The 21,768-nt window shown below is 49.5% G+C and overlaps 1 protein-coding gene across 1 annotated transcript in view; it reads left to right on the top strand.

Annotated features, from left to right (window-relative positions):
• Nucleotides 1–21,768, top strand: part of LOC147683096 (zinc metalloproteinase-disintegrin-like cobrin) — a 2,407,169-nt gene that overhangs the window by 1,523,462 nt on the left and 861,939 nt on the right. The gene's annotated exons all lie outside the window — the stretch shown is intronic.

A 21,768-nucleotide genomic window follows, 5' to 3' on the forward strand; every position in this document is an offset into this window, starting at 1 on the left:
ATCAAACATGTTTGAATCATACCTTCCACACTGTAAATGGTGTGGGAGGTATGAGTCCAAGCACTGTAAAGCTCCTCCAGGAGGCCCTCAGTGCTCCCGGTACCAGTCTTCCAGAACCAGACAGCAGGCTAGGGCTGCTGCTGACCAGAGAACATATCTCTGCCCTCCTGCTGCTGAGCCAAGCTCAAGCAGGGGAAGGCAGAACAATAGATATCCTGTCACAGGGAGGTGTGACCACCTCCCAGACAGGTTTTAGTATTAAATATTTTTATTGACAAAGAAAAAAAAGGAGCCGTTGGCTCCCGCTCTGGTGCAAAACTGGACAAATGACATGGGAGTCTAGCCTCTCCCGTGGGAATTGTCCCAATGCTTTCCTTAGGGTACTTAAAAACGTACCTTTGGGTAGGTCCCTAGAGTCGTTGTGGGACAAGATTCAGATTAAGTTACCACTTCATCGGCGACCATCTGGGCACTCTGGACTTCGCTGGACTGTAACTGGGAAGACTCCTGCTGCTCCTGGTCTCGTCGTCCTGCTCGTCTGTTGCAACGTCTGTGCTTGTGCTCCATACAGGATCCTTCCGAGGCCTGTGGACTTCCATGAAACCCAAAGAAATCTCCTTTTAAGTGAAGGAGTCACTTTCATGCATCTGGAGGCACTGCAATCAAGCTGACCTGTCTGCTGCTTCTGGGCTCCTATGGACTCCGAAAGGCTCAGAAACACAGGTGGTGGTTCTTCAACCCCCTTGAGGTCTGCACTGTCCTCTCACCGAGTTTGAGGCCAGTATCCCTTGTCAAAACTGCAGGAACCGGACACATGTGCACTGCGTCGACCTGTCGCTGCAAAGGCTTGTTGGCTCTCATCCTCAGAGATCTTCGAGCTCCAAGTAGCTCCAACCTGAAGCATTTCCTGTGACCAAGATCTCTTTCCTCATTGCATCATTTGCATCTTTGGTGAGCTGCGCAAGGTCCTCTTGCGACTCCAGTGCCTTTTGCATGTGGTCCCCTTGAGGGTCTTCTTTGATTCCAGCTAATGGCACCTGTGCTTTGCAGTGACCAGCACTGACAGCTCCACCCCAAAGGCCCCAGTAGTTTATTTATTTAATGCAATTTTGTATAGCTCAAACTTTACCCAAAGGTGTCAGAGCGCTTTACCGTGCACCGTGCATCATTTATTTTGCTTAAAGTTACCTGCCCTTGTAGTGGTCGGGTCCACAGCGGTCGAGTGATGTGGAATCACTCTTTGTCTCATTGCAGAAAAGCCCTGCAAACTCATCTATTGCAGATATTTAGAAAACCTGCAGCTGGGAATCTAGGCTGCAGGTGCTACACAAACAGTGTGTGCCGGGGCTTCAGTTTGGCTTAGTCGGACTCCACACCTGTCATGGCCACTTCACTGCAGATATTTTACCTTGGCTTCTAGTTCAGAAGCAGAAGTCGATGGCTCGTCAGACCAAAGGCAGCCTTTAGAAGCTCCTGATGTTGGAAAGCCGGAGAGCGATGACACAGGCACAGCATAAGTACAGCAACAACGTGAGAGTTGAAGACTTCCAAGCTGTAGTCAAAACTATGTTAAAGTAACAGTCTTACCATATGCTTATAGATTATACACAGCCCTACAGGAAAATTGATAGGCTTATCCACAGTTGAATATGCGACCATCTGTCGTTGAATCATATTATGCAGTACACAGAGTTCTTTCATGCTTCGTGCATCACACAAACTCCTGGGTTTATCCACGGCTAACATGGCCGGCCTTTCATTTCATTTTGTGGCCTCTTTGACATGTGCGTTCTAGTTCATGATATCAGTAGGGTTATGTTTAACAACATCGGGTGGGTATCCTATGCAATTTCCTACTCGTGCTCATTAGCATAGTTGTGTTATTTGTTAACCTTTGTGTCTTATAATGATAGAGGTTTCCCTTTTACATAGCTGCCACGTTTTCAGACTTTATATTTGTATGTCCATGTTTACTGTGTGCCACTCGTGAATTGAAACACAGTGTGGACTTTGTCTTTGGCCGTATCTGGGGCACTTTGCTCAGCGGAGCCCTTTGTGGAGCCTTTCCTGTGACCTGGGAGTACACCAGCTCGGTCACCATCGTTGTTTTGTTGCTGGGGGAGAGCCTTAATCGTCACCTGCCTAGGGAGCGGGACTGCGAGGACCAGAAGTGCTTGCACCGTCCACCGCGCGCACCTGGTTCCTCTTCCCGCCCCCTCCTCCCTCCGACCCTTCTGTGGCCTTAAAGACTCCTCGCGGCCCCCGCTGGCGCCGGCGCCGCTCGTGAATTGAAACACAGTGTGGACTTTGTCTTTGGCCGTATCTGGGGCACTTTGCTCAGCGGAGCCCTTTGTGGAGCCTTTCCTGTGACCTGGGAGTACACCAGCTCGGTCACCATCGTTGTTTTGTTGCTGGGGGAGAGCCTTAATCGTCACCTGCCTAGGGAGCGGGACTGCGAGGACCAGAAGTGCTTGCGCCGTCCACCGCGCGCACCTGGTTCCTCTTCCCGCCCCCTCCTCCCTCCGACCCTTCTGTGGGCTTAAAGACTCCTCGCGGCCCCCGCTGGCGCGGGAGCCGCTCGTGAATTGAAACACAGTGTGGACTTTGTCTTTGGCCGTATCTGGGGCACTTTGCTCAGCGGAGCCCTTTGTGGAGCCTTTCCTGTGACCTGGGAGTACACCAGCTCGGTCACCATCGTTTTTTTGTTGCTGGGGGAGAGCCTTAATCGTCACCTGCCTAGGGAGCGGGACTGCGAGGACCAGAAGTGCTTGCGCCGTCCACCGCGCGCACCTGGTTCCTCTTCCCGCCCCCTCCTCCCTCCGACCCTTCTGTGGGCTTAAAGACTCCTCGCGGCCCCCGCTGGCGCGGGAGCCGCTCGTGAATTGAAACACAGTGTGGACTTTGTCTTTGGCCGTATCTGGGGCACTTTGCTCAGCGGAGCCCTTTGTGGAGCCTTTCCTGTGACCTGGGAGTACACCAGCTTGGTCACCATCGTTGTTTTGTTGCTGGGGGAGAGCCTTAATCGTCACCTGCCTAGGGAGCGGGACTGCGAGGACCAGAAGTGCTTGCGCCGTCCAGCGCGCGCACCTGGTTCCTCTTCCCGCCCCCTCCTCCCTCTGACCCTTCTGTGGGCTTAAAGACTCCCCGCGGCCCCCGCTGGCGCGGGTGCCGCTCGTGAATTGAAACACAGTGTGGACTTTGTCTTTGGCCGTATCTGGGGCACATTGCTCAGCGGAGCCCTTTGTGGAGCCTTTCCTGTGACCTGGGAGAACACCAGCTCGGTCACCATCGTTGTTTTGTTGCTGGGGGAGAGCCTTAATCGTCACCTGCCTAGGGAGCGGGACTGCGAGGACCAGAAGTGCTTGCGCCGTCCACCGCGCGCACCTGGTTCCTCTTCCCGCCCCCTCCTCCCTCCGACCCTTCTGTGGGCTTAAAGACTCCTCGCGGCCCCTGCTGGCGCGGGCGCCGCTCGTGAATTGAAACACAGTGTGGACTTTGTCTTTGGCCGTATCTGGGGCACTTTGCTCAGCGGAGCCCTTTGTGGAGCCTTTCCTGTGACCTGGGAGTACACCAGCTCGGTCACCATCGTTGTTTTGTTGCTGGGGGAGATCCTTAATCGTCACCTGCCTAGGGAGCGGGACTGCGAGGACCAGAAGTGCTTGCGCCGTCCACCGCGCACACCTGGTTCCTCTTCCCGCCCCCTCCTCTCCTCCTCCATCTTAACTCCGCCCCGAACACGAACGCGGGACGCGCGCGGACGAAGAAGCGGGCGAAGACCGGGCTAAGAGCGGGCCGTTCGAGGCTGTTCGAGGACAAAACGGACTGGCCTGGCCCACCCCCCTTGGTTCGTGTTTGCTGGCTTGCCTACTGTTATTATTAAGTACATTGTTGGTACTGTGATTCATACTTATTATGAGCACACGGGGTAGTCGCAGTAAAACTGCAATGGGGCCGAGTAAGCCCAACGGGACATTGGATGATTTTCTTGTAAAGACTAACTTGGCAATTGACGTTGAAATCACGAAAATGCAGAAGAGGGTGTCATTAGAGCTTGACACTGCCGTAGGCTTTCACAGACCTTTGCCCATTCTAAAAAATCTTCTCTGGGGAAAATTGCGTCTGCTGTATCACCACAACATGCTTCTTGCCCACCCTCACTTTTAATTCATGCTGATGTTCACCATGTTCCCCTTTCTCTTCCACTAGAGCCTATACCCATCCCAACTGCTGTGCCCCCTAAAACTCCCGTGCCCATTGGGCCTGGGACTGCCATTATTTTGCCTGACAGACCCGACCCCCCCCCCCTGCAGCGAAAAATAAAAATAAACATGGGCCAACTCTAAAAAAGAAAAGCAACGCGAGGTCTGCCTACGCTCGCAAGAAAGCTAAAATCGCAAGGTTGCAGTTCTTTAATAATAGGCGAACACTACCCACCACGGGGGAGATCATAGAAGCGCCAAATTTGGATAGCCACCTAATAGGGGGGGGGGGGCAATGAACACAGCAACCTTAACGTGGTCCCTGATCCTACTTTAGGGCCTTTTTTTCACACACGACGAGAAACTTATAGAGGGAGGGCAAAGTGAGCCAGGGAGGGACAGAGACAAGGGGGGTGATGACGAAGATTTTCTTAAAACAGTTTGGGTCACATTAAAACAGTTACTGTCGCCTTTGGAACTCAGACTTTCACGTATTGAGAACAATCTTTTAGAGATGGATAAGACCTTAGTCTCCCTGGCCACTTTTAGCCTAAAGCAACTGGAAGCAAGTTTTCCTCGTATTGCTGAAGATACTCCCCAGGATGGTGATGATGGTATCCATCCGGCTCCAGTAACTGACGTTAGTCCCCCTGCCCCTGCAATGGTGCCTCCTGTCTTGCCTCCACCCCTACCTAAACCTATCCCAATACCCAAACCCCGGTCTAAGCCAAATGTTCCAGTTCCCTTCATACCAAAACTCTCAATACCAGTGACAAAAGGTCCTGAGAACGTGACTTTACCCAAACCAGCCCCCAAGGTTGCCCACAGGCCCAATAAGATTAACATGCCTCCTACTGCGCGTATAGCCAATCAGTACCATGGTCGCCAGAACTTTCGTGGGGGTTATATTGATCTCCCTCCTGATGCCGGACCCTATGTCGTTGTACTGGCTGGTGTACCAGCACCTGACCCACATTCCATGGAGACCCAGTGGTCCCTAAAGAATAAGGTGATTCACTGGCTTAATGTCAATAGGCAGCTTCCTAACACTCTTAGGAGTAGGGTTCTAATGGTTAGGAGAGTGCCATGGGTGGGTCCTACACATAAATCCATCCCTGGCGACTGCATAGTGGTTTCATTTGCAGACCCCCACACAGCCCAATATATCAGCTCATGGGGTTCAGGTGATACTGACCAATCCATTGTCACCAGACCCCTTACTTTTTTCTATCCTCCAAAACAGATTGTCGAGCCACCTGCGGCTTGGTCAATAGTTCACAATCGCAGATGGAAAGGACACGGGGATGGTTGGCAACCCATTAACAACTGGTGGGAAGGAGCGCCCACTATGAATAGGTTTGAGTGTCTGGATCAGGTGGATTGACTGGGAATGAGTGTTGCTTCAATCCTTACCAATGCCCATAATCCCCCAATGGAGACTGACTCGAGTGAAAAATCAATGCCTAGATCCCAAGTTCCAAGTCACATTGGGCTAGACTTAAACCCCCACGAACAGCACGATCTCACTGCCCAGGTTACACGACAGGTAGAGCCTGCACACTCGCAAGATCTGAAAGGCACAAAGGGGAATGGAGGGCCTCATCCACAGGGATATAGAAACCCAATGCACTCTCTTCTTTCCTGGAATGTAGCAGGCCTTGGTAGTAAGATCACCCACAAACCTTGGCTGGAGATTGTGCAGAAGTATGGCATCCTGTGTCTTCAAGAAACTTGGCTTACAGAGGAAGCCCACATGTTGGGCTATCGAACCTTTCACTCTCCTGCTGTGCCATCAGCCCAGGGTCGCAACAAGGGGGGCTTGTGCACATACATCTCGAATGTAGGGGATGTAAAAGTTTGCAACTTCCACTCCAGTCAGTATTTCCAAATTATATCATTTAAATGGGGCACTTCGCAAAGGGTGGTTCTTGTGAACTTCTATAATAACTTGCCAATTAGTGAAGTGGAATCAAATATGAACATTATGATGCATCATATCCACAAACTGAGAGAACAAGGTACAGGGGATCATATAATGTTGTGGGTGGGTGACTTCAATTGTACCATCTGCCCGTCTTGTGAGCTAGGTTTGTGCGGCCTGTCAGATCTCGGGGAGGATGGTCCCTTGCACTTCTCCCACACCAACATGGGGTCTCTCCTTAACAACGTTATATTTACCTTTGACATCACTTTTATCAACCAGGCAAGCTCCCCCCCGGTTCCCTTTGCCCCAACGTATAATGGAAGAGGTTGTAAAACCACAATTGATTTTGCGTTGATATCACCAACTCATCCTGATTTTATAACCTACTGGGAAATTGGGGATGACCCTATGAGCGATCATTATCCCATCACCTTCGGGGTAAAACTGCTGGGGGACAAAGCAAAGGAACCTAGCAGGGTTTCATACCCATATGAGGTTACCCTAACTAAGACTAACGGGTATGTAATTAAATGGGAGAAAATGAACCCAACATCCTTCTTTCAAAACCTCCTATCCTCTTGTTCCACGGACATTCTTGCCTGCTTAGAGGAAGATACTGATCCAAAGAGCATTATGGCTGCATTTTCTAACATACAGCGTCACATAAAAATGCACTTACTAGGAACTACAAGGACAATGGGAGGCATACCCGTGGGTGGTTTGACTCTAGATGTACATCTACATTGAAAAATTTAAAGAAAGCTCTGTCCGATGATCCAAAAAATAGGGTCCAAATTCGTCAGGCGAGACAAGAATATAAGCTGGCTATCAAACAGCGGTGGGCGACACTGAAGAAGGAGGCCTGGGAAGCTTTGGGGGAAGCCGCTAGGAACAAGGATAGCAATGCCTTTTGGAAAGTTATAAGATCTGTCTATAATTTAAGAGATAGAGATAACTCCGTGGAAGTAGCTATAACGGGTGAGTTCTGGGCAGAACACTACGGTAACCTTTATTCTAATAATACCCAGGGGAATGCCCCGAACCCATGTAGGGTGATTTAATCTGCAGATAGTATAACACAGGATAATCAGCTAACTGTCTCCCCAGCACCCCCTTACCCGATTGAACTGGTATTTACTACCTTAAAAGTTGAAGATGCCCTTAGGGAAAGTGCCTCAGGCAAAGCCCCCGGCCCTGATTACACCCCAGTGGATGTTTATAAATCAGAGCCGCATTTTTGGGTTCCTTTGCTTACAAATGTATTGAATATGGGAAATAAATGCGGGTTCATTACCACCTGGTCGGACGCGATTGTAGTCCCCATATTTAAAAAAGGGAACAGGGACGACCCTGCTTGTTACCGTCCAATATCGCTACTGGACGGACTTATGAAAGTCGCAGGAAGGATACTTCTCAAGAAAATACAACACTGGGAAGAAGAGAAAAAGGTCATCTTGGAGTTCCAATATGGGTTCCGAAAGGGACTAGGGACACTTGAGCAATGTCTAAATTTGTCCCTATTAGTCTCTAAGTATACGCAGGCTAAAAAAGGGGACCTATTTGTAACCTTTGTCGACCTCAGCTCCGCATTCGACTGCGTGGACCACGCGCTGCTCTGGTCGACGTTGGAAGACATTGGGGTGGATTCAACTATTGTCACATTCATTAAGGAATTATACAGAGACGCAGGGGCTAAGGTTTGGGACTCAGGGGGAATGTTCACAAAAATTTGCCATAAAAGGAGTGAGGCAAGGCTGCATACTTGCGCCCTTGCTTTTTACATTTTATATAAATTCTATTGCTGAGAGTTTATTAACTCTGTCAAGCGATTATCCGGCTGTCAATGGTAGGCCCGTACCCATTCTTTTATATGCCGACGACGCAGTAAACGAATTCTCATCTTATATGGGCAAAAGAAACTTGAAGGTGAACATTTCGAAAACTTTCTCCATGTCCTGCTCCCAAAAGACCAATAGACCCCCATGCTCAATATTTCTGGACCAGCAAAAGATTGCCATAACAGACACATTTTGCTACCTGGGCATTGTGTTTGATAGGTGGGGAAGGTGGAAACATGCAGTGTCAGCCCGGAAACTCGCTTTCAGTCGTGCCATAGGTGCCCTACGAACCTTTGCAGGCAAAATTGGGGGTAAACCCATTCGAGAAATGATACAGATCAAAGTGCATAGCCACGGCTACATATGGCGCAGGTCTCTGGGGCTTTGAGAATGTGTCCTCTTTACAAACTTGTGAGAACATTTTCATTTGTCACCTACTGGACGTGTCAAAAACTACGTCGACTTTTATGACTCACATTGAGACTGGTGTTAAATACCTTAGCAACATCATAAAAATATCACCCTGTTTGCTTTGGCACAAGATTTGGACTACAGAGGAGTGTAAATTGAATAGAAACCTCATTAAAGACTGCATGGTTCTGGATGGTGCAGCAAAAGTCAAATGGCTGCGACATGTACAAACGATGTTCTCTAACATTGGACACCCTGAATTTTACGATGATCCAGAGACTTTACAAAGCATGACTAGGCCGGCCCTTAAAAAATCACTAATTACACACCTGGAAAGTGCAAGATGGGACATAGAGAAACTTAAAGGTACAATCCTAAGCTATCAGCAAATTACCCCTACTGAAGGCTTACAATCTTATCTTAGGATCGAAATAGCACCCTATCCTCGCATGCTTCTGACTAGGCTGCGCCTAGGGATTTTCTTCCGCATGGTCACTCTACCGAAACAGAATGATTGGACCTCGCTGAAATTAATATGTCCATGTGACAACCATTCAACACAAAGCAATATTCACATCATGTTCTTTTGTAATCTGTATACCAGCCCCAGGAAACTATTCCTTCTACCCCTACTTAAGCGCTGGGGGATAAGAACATGTAAACCTGCATATTTGAAATTATTGCTCTTAGAAGATGTGGATGTTATCTTTGCTGTTTCTTGCTTTTTGAAGTCAGTGATGAAATTTAGAAATTCAATGTGTTAAGTAGTACACGTCAATATCGACCAGTGGAATACGAGGCCCTTTGTCCAATGATTGCTTGTAGATTTTAAATTTTAGAGATATGTTTTAACTAATTGGTAACTTTGCTCAAGTGAGTTTTTAAAAAAATTGTCTTTTAATTCTTGTGCATAAATTGTACTTGTACGCTTTTATGATTTTCTTGATAAAATCGAATAAAGCTTATTTTGAATTTGAATTTGAATTTACTGTGTATTTTATGTGACTTCCAGCTTACGTCTCACCAGCTATCTTCTCACCCTATACCTCTCTCAATATATCCTCTACCTCAACTCTCTGACTCATCTCAAACCTCTTTCTACTACTCTTTCCAATGCACTGCCCTATTTCTCACCCTATACCTCTATCAATACATCCTCTACCTCAACTCTCTCATTCATCCCTAACCCCATATCACTACTATGATCCCCCAAATAACCCTTTCTAGACTCTTCCCTACTCTACCCCTCCTTGCATGATCTCATACCTCTTTTACTATTCTGATTCCCCAAAACAAGCCTTTCTAAACACTTCCCTCTGACTCTTCCCCCATCCACATCCCTTTTACTAATCCTAAGCCTCCTCCTACTGCTATGACCTCCAAAATAAGCAACAAAAGAAAATTGACTAAATCCTTCCCTCTTCTATCCTTCCACTATCCTTCTCAATCCAAAACACTAATATATCTACCACTCAAATTACTTTCATATTGCGCGACACCCATCAGGGGTTGCAAGCGCTATATAAATTCAAACCTTTTTCTCTTCTTTTATCCCTTCATTATCATTCTGAATCCAAATAACTGACTAACTTATCCACCACTCAATTACTTTAGTATTTCACTATACTAATTCACCACTAATCCTTTAGGGGTTCTGGAGTAGCGTGCTACTGGACGAAAAAACACGTTTACGCCTCATCAGGGGTAGTAAGCGCTATATAAATGCAATTACAACACAATACTGTGTGAAAAAAAACAATGTAATGGTGATGAAAATAGGTTTGCAAGTAAAGACACCTTTTAAGATAGATGGGAAGCCCTCTCGCCGTGGTTCACAATCGAGTGCACACACTGCTCTTTGGCTGCTTAGCCTCCCACTGGCCGTCTCCTCGTCCTCTTATCATCTGAGAGAAGCCCAAACCCAGGGTCCCTTAAAATATCTTCCCAGATGACTCGAGAGACCTTCAGGCCCAGGGTCATAAGAACACAGAAGTTAAACAGAAATTCCGTAACTTGGTCTTGCGGTATGGGCTCCTCTTCCCGGCCCGCCTCAGAGTTATCTTCCAGGACAAGGCAATCTTTTTCGACACACCACAGGCGGCTTGGAAATGGCTCCCAGAGGAGTGGCCTCTGAGAGTCCAACCTTCCTTCCTCCCTCCCATGTCGGGCCCTTTCCGGCCGCCTCCTTCTAATCCCAAACAGCAACGGAGGCACAACTGCTCCCGGAGGGTAGAGGGGTGTGAAGACCCCTCACCATCGCCTTGGGCGGACTCCCAAATATTGTCCCTCCGAACTTGGAAGACCACGGCTGGGGCAGTTCTTTGATAAATTTGACCCACGAGCAGGATCCCACTTCGACGTTGCGCCCAGCTCTGTCTGACTCAGATCTGTCTCGGAGTCCAGCGCTCCGGGAATCCGGGAATGATGCTGGTCACTGAACGGGAGGCCCCATGGAAGTGGAGCTGATTCAAAACTCATGGGGCTTGTGGCAGTGATAATCAACTGTAGATACTGTGTTATCCGACTATATGGAGGGGTCTATCACCATCGCCACGACTTGCCCTGCTAACCGTTTTAGGACAGCTTCCTATTTTAGTTCTGGGCGACAGATACTTCGGGTTTGGAAGTATACAGGGGTTCGGAGATGGTGGGGGGCTATTGCCCTCCGCTCTTGTTTATTTTGACTCAGTTTGAGTCACTGTATACAGTTTTGTTCATGTTGTTGTTATTTTTTGTTCTTCACGACAGCCCATTCCACACACATGTCAAATACACCAGCAGGGGGTACGCTGCAGGCATCAGCCCGTCCTTCTCTCTTGGCCATGTTACGTCCTCTCGGCCGAGGCCTAGATCTTCCTCAGCCCTTCCCTGTCCGCACCAACCACTCCCCAGATGCACATGCAAAGTAGGTCCCTTCATATCCAGTCATGGAACGTCAATGGATTGTTAGACCACATTAAACGCACTGCCGTCCTTAGGAGCGCACAGCGCCAATCCCCCAACGTCATCCTCCTGCAAGAGGCACACCTCCTGGGAACCCAATGCTCTTTCCTTGCCTGGTATGGGTTTGCAGGGTCTGGCACTTGGGATTTACGCGGGGCTCTCGAGGGGTGGCTATGCTGATACGGCGTGGGCTCCCCTTCACATCTCTACATGTGTTGCCGGACACACATGGACACTACGCGTCCCTCTCAGGTAGACTTGAGGGAAAAGTTTTTAATTTCCTTTCAGAATACATTCCCCCTGCCATGCTCCCCTCTACCCTCCATCGCCTTACGGAGGTGATCTCCGCCCTGTCCCATGGCCAAACCATATTCGCGGGGACTTTCACGCGGGACTGCAGCTGACCCTCGATGCCATGGGAAATCCCTCCTCTTCAAAACGATTATTGGACTGGTCATCTACACTTGAGCTCTTTGACGCTTGGAGACTCTGGCACCCCCCAGGAGAAGCAATACACTCACAATTCTGCAGCTCACCACACTTCTTCCATCTTCTTCCCGCCACCGACTGCCAACTGGTCTCTGGGGTTTCCATTCTCCCACAGGGAATTTCGGACCACTCCGCTATTTCTCTCCGCCTGAGATGCACTTGAGGAAGAGTTGAGACAATATTTTTTGACTAATAAGGGTTCGATCCCCTCCATATGCACACTGTGGGAAGCCAGTAAGGCCACCATACGAGGGGTGGCCAGAGGCCTAGCCCACTCGAAATGGGCAGAACAAACTGCTTGCTTGACTCAGCTTGAAGCGCAAGCCACGCAGCTGGAAGCGGCCTCTGGTAATACAGAGGATGCCCACTCGGATAGGCAACTTTTGCTGCTTCGCAAAGAGAACCGCCAGATTTCCCTTGATACAGCTAAGACACTATGGTGCTCTTCTGTGGCCCGTGTCTACGGATGGGGTGACAAGAAAGGCAAACTGCTCCATAACTTGATCTCCTACCCCAGAGCTAATAGAATTGTCCCTGAAGTGCAAGACTATACTCGTACCAACCACTGTACCTGTCAGCTATTGCACAAGCCTTTGCGGGCTACTATGACCAACTTTATTAGGCTGGACCCCCTGCGGCATCTGTGGCCAGCCTGTTGGTACGTCCGGAGGTCTGACTCCCCAGCCTCAGCCAGCCCGCCTCGACAGGCCATTGACCTTCCCTTTACTCCGGAAGAGATCCAAGGCACTATTTCCTTATTACATTACGGGAAGACGCCTGGGCCCAATGGCTTTCTGCAAGAATACTATGCGACGTACCGGGACTTGTTGGTTCCTCACCTCACTGATCTCTTACAAACATGTGGTAAAAATGGGGTAATTCCCTCCGGAGACAGACGTAGCCACTATCGCTGTCATCCCGAAGACTCAGCCACCCTCTATTTGCTACAGTCCTTGCGGCATGAATTGATCCACCCGGATCAATGTAGTTTTATGCTTGCCCGTGGCACTCAACACCGGCTCACCCCTTACCTGACCCTGATACTAATTGATTTCAAGAAGGCCTTCAATACAGTTGACTGGTCCTACTTGGGGGAAGTTTTGACCGAGATGGGCTTCGGGCCCGCTTTCAGCGCATCATCCAGGTCCTCTACTCGAGCCCTCAGAAACGGGTCCTGACTAACGGTGCCTTCTTGGAGGCGTTCATCATCCAAAGAGGCACCCGCCGAGGGATGTCCTCTTTCACCACTCTTAGTCGCACTGGCGATGGAGCCGTTGGCATGCCTCATACGCTCCGATCCCTGGATCCGAGGGTGGACTTGGGACCCCCATCAGACTAACAAGATTGCTCTGTATGTGGATGATGTTCTGCTTTTCATGGCTGACCCAGAGAACACCGGCCCACGTTGTCTGGAGGTGCTTCGAGCTTTTGAGGAAGTCTCGGGTCTACGACTCAACCCAACAAAATCCACTTTGGTCCCCCTCCACCCCTCATGAGCCTGCTTTGATTGGCAGCCTAATATCCCCCTGCGCAGACATTTGTTTAAATATCTGGGGATCTGGGTAACCCTGCTCCCTGAACTGGAGTGGGTTCTCAACCTTACACCCCTGGTCACAAAAGTCAAATCCGAGCTCAAGCGTTGGCAGTCCCTCCCACTTAATCCCCTCGGCAGAGGGGCACTTTTTAAAATGATGATCCCTTTTTTATACATTCTTCAGAACATCACTTTTCACTTCCCGGGTAGCTGGTTTCGCGAGTTTTATGGGTAATTACCAAGTTTCTGTGGGGGACCGGCAGACCACGTATGGCCCTGGGCCGTTGCCGGATACCTCCCTTTTGATGGGGGTATAGGGATGACCAACCTCCACCTCTACTACCTGGCCACCCGGCTTATTGTCATCCATGACTGGTTTGCTGGGGGCTGGTCCGATCCGCCCAACCGGACCGAGCTCAAACCTATGGACTTCCCTCACCTTCAGGGCTACCTATATAGGTAGACCTATCCCACAGACCATCCCGCCCATTACCAGAGTGGTCCTAACGGCCTTTGCGCTCGGCCCTGTGCTACACAAAATAGGACAAGAAACTCACCCACCACACACCTCTGTGGCACGGTACATGGCTGCTTGAATATCGGCTCTCTGAGGGTTTCAACATTGGGACCTGGTCGGGATTACACTCCTTGGGGATGTCTGGGTTGGTGATCACATCCGAGCCTTCTTCAATCTGCAACAGCGCCACTCCCTTTACCCTACACAATTTTACAAATATCTGCAACTTCGCCATGCCCTCTATACACATGTTTCACCTCATTCAATTTCAATTTCAATTTATAATCTTTATTCGGGTTCTTAAAAAGACACCATAAAAGCATATATACAAAGTACACACAGAGAAAAAATGTTTAAAAAAGATTCTTTTTCCATTTTTTTAAAAAAGGTTTTATAAAAGTTAAAATGTTTAAATGTTTCTATCACCATGGTTCATTAAGCTAGGGGTGCAGGAATCAATTTTCCAAAGGGTCAGGTAATGTTATAGTCAAGATTCTCTGGTGTTTCTCAACCGTAGTGCCATCCGGATGAAATTTATAGTGCAGAAAAGGGTGTAAGCGTCTTCCGCTTCCTTTAGGAACTTCAGGGCAAGTTTTGCATGTTTGAACTTTAAGTCCACCAGGAACTTGCGTCTTGGTACAGTGTAGAACGGGCACAATAAAACAAAGTGAAGGGTATCCTGCGGAGACCTGTGGTCGCAGCCGCAGGTACCCTTCTCTGCCACTGTAAGAGTGAACCCCGCCGGAACCGCAAAAAGGTGGTGGAGCATGTTCAGCCTGAACCGGGTCATGACATAGCGATCCTGAGCATTGTACATGACCCTCAAATAAGGTTCCATTCCTCGCTTCACTATAAAATCATTATAAGATGAAACGGTGGATTTATGGCTTTCTTTCTCTGCCCTTAATGTCTGGAGCCGTGCTGAAAAAAGTTTTCTCACCAGAGCTTTGCTCCCGATGGTTAGAGAGTCTGGGTATGTAAAGAAGTCTACACAATCAATCTCTGCAAGTGAGGTCTTGACGTGCTTCAGCCAGGGTATGGCGTGGCCTTTATCTCGTTTGAGGCAATCCAATATAATTTGTCTTGTTAAGGTCGTCTCGGGGTTGGTCCATATTTTGATCCAAGCAAGAAGAGGTTTGGTTTTAATCCGGTCTTCTATGAAGGGTTCTCCCACTTCCTCATGGATTATGTAGGCCGGTACACTCTGGGGCACTTTCAAGATTCTTCTCAAGAATTGGTTTTCTTCTCTCTGTATTTGCTGTGCTTTATTATCCAAGAAGCCCCGTAGGATACCTTCGCACAGCAAATTGACCTGTACAAATTAATTATCTGCTCTGGGGACCATTTTCCTAGTCTTTGGCCGTACCCCATAATTGCTCCTACCGAAGCTGCCAGTTTCATTGAGTGCTTCTCTACCAGAGGTTTAAAATTAAAGTGGTTGTCGAATAGTACCCCCAGGTATGAAAATGTCTTGACCTGGTCTATCTTGTGTGACCCAATGTGATAGATGAAATTCCCTTTTGTCAGTTGCCCTGCTGACATAATATAGGATTTTTCCAGGTTTGTCGATAGGTCCAATTTGTCCATGAACCTGACAAAACCGTCGATCAACTTTTGTAATCCTAGAGGGGTTCTTGTGAGCAAAACCGCGTCATCGGCGTATAGTAGTACGGGCACTGCACGATGATCGATTTGGGGTGAGTCCACCTTAAGTTTGAGGAGGTCTTTTTCCAGCGAGTTAATGTATATGGAAAAAAGAAAGGGCGCGAGAATACATCCCTGCCTTACTCCGCTGGTGCAGGCAAGGGGATCGGTCTTTTTTCCCTCTTGTGTGTACCTCACGCTAGCGGTTGTGTTCCAGTGGAGGTTTTGCAGGGTATCCACTAGAGGTTGGTCCACTCCTAAATCTAGCAGCATGGCCCAAAGCTTTCTTCTGTTTACGCGGTCAAAAGCCGCTGAGAGGTCCATAAACCCCATGTGAATGGACCCCTTCCCCGCTAAGGTATATTTAGCTATCAGAAGATATAAGTTCAAGCATTGGTCGGTGGTGGATCTGCCCTCCCTGAAGCCATATTGAATTTCCAAGAGGATCTGGTGCTCCTCGGCCCAATCTTGTAACCTCTGTAAAATTACTCGCCCCAATACTTTTGCGGTCACGTCAATAAGTGAAATGGGTCGGTAACATTGAGGGTCATCGCGGTTCCCTTTTTTGTAAATAGGGACTATAGTCGCTGTTGACCAGGAGCGAGGCAGCCCTGCCACCACAGCCTCGTTCAAAACCCTGGTGAGCAGCGGGGCCCATAGCTCGGTTTGCTTAAGAATAGGTCAGGTGGAATTCCATCCGGGCCGGGTGCTTTATTTTTGCTGAGCCCTTTAATTCCCATTTCGACTTCTTTCAGGGTAAGATCCAGTTTGGCCGGCTGAAAGCTCCTTGATACATCCCCCTGGGTTGAATGGCTTGAGTGATTATATAGACTCTGAAAATGAGTCTGCCATTGATCCGGCAGGATGATGTTTGTTATTTTTGGGGCATCTTGGTCCTGGAAACATGGGGAATTAATGACTTTCCAGAAACGTACAGAATCTTTCCTTTCAGCAGCGTCCCTTAGGTCCTCCCAAGCTTGATTTTGTAAGCTTTGTTTACGGATCTTCAGTGCTTTTTTGTAATCCGCTCTATTCTGTGCGATGAGGATCTTATCCCTTGGTTTTGCGTGTAGGCTGTTTTTCAGTTTTTTAAGCGCCTTGGTACAGGTCGAGTCAAACCAGCGTGGATTTGGAGGCGCTTTACTAGCCCCAGTAGACATTAACAGTTTGTTTACATAGGACACAATTTGTTCAAATGCCCTGACCACCAGAACACCATCCAGGCTTGGGTCAAGACATATGTTTATTATTTCTGAGCCCTCTGCTATTAGTCTTCGATAGAATCTGTCCCCATCGATCCTGGCCCATTTGATTCTTCTTCCCTGGTCCACTGCTTTTTCCATGGTGTCAGGTCTCTTTGAACCCAGATTAAAATCAAGGCCTTCTATTGTGATAATAACCGGATTGTGGTCACTAAAGAGGCTGGTGTCTATTATAGTTTTGCTGATATTTCTTTTTAATAAAGGGGAGACTAGAATAAAGTCGATGTAGGAGTGGCAACCTCTTCCCTTGTATGTTGGGGTTAGTTCTCCTTTTTCGCCCAGCACGGCAAGATCTAGTGTTTGAATCAGGTTATGCCTTTTCGTTAGTCTCTCCAGGTCCCATCCCTTTTTTGAGTGCGTAAAATGTGGGCCTTTCATTATTGTGCATCTCGACCAGTCTTTATTAAAAGGTTTGAGTTTATCACAGAGGTGGCAGTTAAAATCCCCCGTGAGTATTAAACTTCAACGGTTTGGTGTCTTGTTTAGGGAGTTCAAATTTTCTAGACAGGCATCAAGCTCGTTTACGGCTATTCCCTTTTCCATCATGCCAGGGGCGTTGTACCAGTTAACTAGAAAAAAGTTAAGTCTTTTTGAGTCAAACCTTAGCACTTGGAGGTTATTTGAGGCCCAGTTGATGTTTGACCAGGTGCCCTGGATGTCTAGATTGACACATGTTACCAGTCCCCCGTTAGCTCTCCCCGAGGATACCTTTTTGGCCGGAACAGAAAAACTTTTGTAGCCCTCTAGGCTATAGTCGTTTATTTCAGTGACCCATGTTTCTTGCAGTCATATGATTTGGAATTTATTTATATAGCTAAGCCAATCTTAGGATTCGAATTTGGCCGCTAATCCTGCTATATTCCAGGATACAACTTGTGAGTTTTCGCAATATTTTTCCTTTAAGTTTCCTGTTAGATCTCCTAATGGGGACACTGTCTGTTTTCCCGCTTTATCTAATATGTCCCGGCTGGGATGTAAGCTGGATTGTGGGCTACAAAGAGTTGCTGGTGTGTTCTGTGTAATGGATGGCCTGTGTATTGGGGGTTTTGTCGGGTCACCTTTTCCACTACTTCTGTTGTAGCTGCCCCCTGTGCTATGCGCAGGTTCTAATATGTTTCCCGCCCCCTTGCTCAAAAGATCTTTATTGACAGCAAAGCCATTGACATCACCAGCATTAACACATGTGCATGAATGAACTCCGGGATCGGCGCCAGGTTCTCAGAAACTGCTAGATGTAAGTCGTACACAGCCTTAGTGCCAGCATCCCGGAGGCCTGGCGGCGAGGTAGTATAGTAGCAGCGCAATCATGCTAATCGAGGGCTCCCAACATATTTAGCGTATTGTAGTGGTGTGACAACTGGCAATCAATCTGTCCATATGCTAGACAGCGATCCAACAACATGTCTACTATAAGAAATTAAACAGCGCCCAACAAACTGCCCCCCCACCCGCTCGTGTGTGTCTGTGTGTCTGCCTAACCCGTCCCGACTATACTACCACCCGCGTGGTCCTACCCCGTGCCCCCACCCCGTCCCCCCTATAAACCTGCCCCTACTCTACTATCCTTCAGCAGCCCATCTCCAGGTTCTCACAGCCACCCTCAGTCAACCAGAGGCCTCCCCATTCCCGCCTCCCCCGTGTCTCCGTGTTCAGTGCTAGCTACGATCTCCTCAACTCTATCTTGCAGTTCCACCTCCTCCGCGGTGTCAGAGCCGTCCTCCTCACTCCTCTGCTTGTACTCTTTGTAAAGGTCCCAAAAATTCTTGGGCCTGCTTCTGGGCGGAAGAAGGTCACTATACAGTTCTGTCTGGGTGCAGCAGTACTGCAGGTCCCTCAGCCATTTAGCTTTTGTGGGGAGGGGCCCCCTCATCCAGCAGGTCGCCACCACACGCCTAGCAAGGAGCAACACCATGTCCACTAGACGACGCAGTCCCGGGGCTAGCGGTTTCGAATAAGCAAGTAGCGCCAAAGCAGGGGCACGAGGTAAAGGTTCACCCAGTATTTGGTCGAGTTCCGCGAAGACCTCCCCCCAGAATGCCTGCACTCCTGGATAAAACCACAGGTAGATTCAGGAAGAGGAACAGAAATCGGGGGAGTACCACCATTTTCATTAGCGCAATCCTACCCGAGAGGGAGAGTGGGAGACGGATCCACTTATCTACGTCATCCACTAGGTTGTTATAGGCCACTCCGTAGTTGTCTCGGACGAGGACTTCCGGGTCCGAGTGGAGTTGAATGCCCAGGTAGCGAACTGAGTCGGCGGACCAGTGCAATGGGTACTCCATGTCGAACTGCCGTGTCACCGGAGTGAGCGGGAACGCAATCGACTTGTCCCAGTTCACCTTCAGGCCCGATAGCGAGCCGAATCGGACCACTTCGCGGAGCACCGCAGGCAAATTAACTTCCGGTTCCCTGACGTACAACAGCGTGTCGTCAGCGTAAGTTGATATCCCGATCTTATATGTAGGGAAGCTAACCCCCTCTAGGCTGTGGTACTCCCGCATGGCACACGCCAGGGGTTCCGCCACCAGTGCGTAAAGCAGCGGCGACAAAGGGCAGCCCTGTCGAGTGCCTCTGCATATGTCAATCGGGTCCGTTACCCTGTCACCCAGGCGGAGCCTAGCGAAGGGTCGATGGTACAGCGCTCCAACTTGCTGAAGGAATTGTTCGCCCAATCCCAACTTGCGCAACACCCGAACCATGAAGGGCCATTCGACCGAGTCGAACGCCTTCTCCATGTCAAGGAATATTGCCAATGCGCTATTCTCCTGTTTAATATGTTGCATCGCGCCTAACACAGTTCTGATATTGTAGGTTAAATTCCTGCACGGGACAAACCCGGACTGTTCTGGGGCGACCAACCCAGGTACCAACAGGGCCAGGCGGGTGGCCAGAACCTTGGCATAGATTTTGGCGTCTACATTAAGCAGACTAAGGGGTCTATACGAGCCGCAGAGATCGGGGGGTTTACCGGGCTTGGGTATGGTGATGAGTAGCGCCTCCCGCATGGTGGTCGGCATTTCACCATTCTCGCAGATGGCATCGAACAGGGTGATTAAGTGTGGCAGCAGCAGATCCTTAAATGCCTTATAAAAGCCAACCGTGAGGCCGTCTGAGCCCGGCGCACTGCCCGAGCGCATGCCTGCCAGTGCCTCTAATATTTCGTCTTGGTGGAAGGGGGCCATTAAGAATTCCCTATCCGAGTCCTTGAGGAACGGCATGGCTATATGGTCTAAATAGTCCTCCATCTCACCCTCCACTCCCTGTGTTTTAGCTCGATATAGCTCCGCGTAATAACTCCTGAACGTCTGGAGTACCTGCTCCTCGTCCGTCACCGTGTCTCCCTCCGGAGTTCTCAGTTCCTCTATGACCAGCGGTCGTCTGGTGCTGCGAACGATGCGTGCAAGAAGTGCCCCAGGCCTCTCACCCTCCCCATATTGTCTCGCCGTGGCGTATTTGCCCATGTATAGGACCTCTCTGTCCGCCAGTGCCTGGAACTCGGACAGGAGTTGGGACAGCTCCCCGTCTCCCGCCTCGCCGCCCAGCCGCAGCTGCACTGCCTCAAGATCCGCCATCTTCGTTTCCAGAGTTGTTAGGTCCCTGCGAATGGATCTTAGCACACTAGAATGTTTCGACATCGCCACCCCTCTGATGTATACCTTAAATGCCTCCCATACCGTAAAGAAGTCATCCACTGTGCCTATGTTTGTAGTGAAGAACTGTTCTATTTCCTCTGCCAGTTCCCCCCTGAAGGCCTCGTCAAGTAGTGCAAAAGGCGGGAACCGCCAAGTGAAGGCTGGGATCCCCCTCCTGGGTGTTGCGAGGCGGAGGAGAATAGGGGAGTGATCTGAAAGCGTGCGTGGGAGGACTGTGCATGTGCAGATGTTGTTAAGTACCAGGGGGGGTGCCAACCAGTAGTCTATCCTGGTGTGTACATCGTGAAATGCAGAATAGTGTGTAAACCCACCCGCCCTTGGATGCTTTTCCCTCCAGACATCCAGCAAGTCAGATTTGATCATGTCGGCCGCCATGTACGTGGCCGAGGCCACGGGCCTCCGGGCAGGGCCCGCAGAGCGGTCTATTGATGGGTCAACCACAAAGTTAAAGTCCCCGCCCCACAACATCCAGGGCTGTGCATGCGTCCTTGCAATAGCCGACAGGGTCTTATAGAATTCAGGGTGGTCATAGTTAGGGCCATAGACGTTCACTAGTAGTATGTCCATCCCCTTACCCACACATCTCGCCAGGACATATCTACCGTCCGGGTCTGAGTGCACCGGAATGAGCTTCAACTGTGACTTTGGATTGGCCCAAATTAACACCCCTCGGGCATGTGTAGTGTAGCCCGCCGCCACAGTGTTCCCCGACAAACCTCTGGATTTGAGCATTCTGCTGGAGAGTGGTAGGTGTGTCTCCTGCAGCAGAGCTATGTCAACGTGATGTCTGCTAAGATAGTTAAGGACTTTCCTCACTTTGCGGAAGTCGTTCAGGCCCCGCACATTCCAAGTCAGTAAATTCAGCTCATTCCGGGCGTGTGCATGCAATGTCGGTGTTGTATCAGCCATTGCTAAGTGGGTTCAGAGCATGGATCGAAAGGATGGAAAGTGCGGGACACAGTAGGACCCCCCAACTCATTAACGCCCTCTGGCGCTCGCGAACAGGGACAGCAGAACACCGCAATTCACACACTCCATAGGCAAACCCCGTCAACAACCCCAACCAAACATCCCCCCTCCCCTCCCCGAGTCCAGCTGCCACCCCGAGTACAGCAACCCACCCACAGCCGACCTCCCCCAACCTGGTCAGACAGACCCCACACTCCCCCCCCATGTACCCCCTACCGGTGCGGTGTCAAATAGTCCGACACCAACTCTTCAGTGAGAAAAAACAACCAAAAGCTCGAGGGCAGAGCGCACCAATGCAGTACACCCCTAACTGTTCCAAGGCATTGCGAGTACCGCTCCCCTCTCAGCTCCATTCAAGAGTCATTGCTCAAGGCATGATGAA

Source organism: Lissotriton vulgaris, chromosome 11, assembly GCF_964263255.1.
Source record: "Lissotriton vulgaris chromosome 11, aLisVul1.2, whole genome shotgun sequence".
In the NCBI taxonomy this organism is placed as follows: Eukaryota; Metazoa; Chordata; class Amphibia; order Caudata; family Salamandridae; genus Lissotriton; species Lissotriton vulgaris.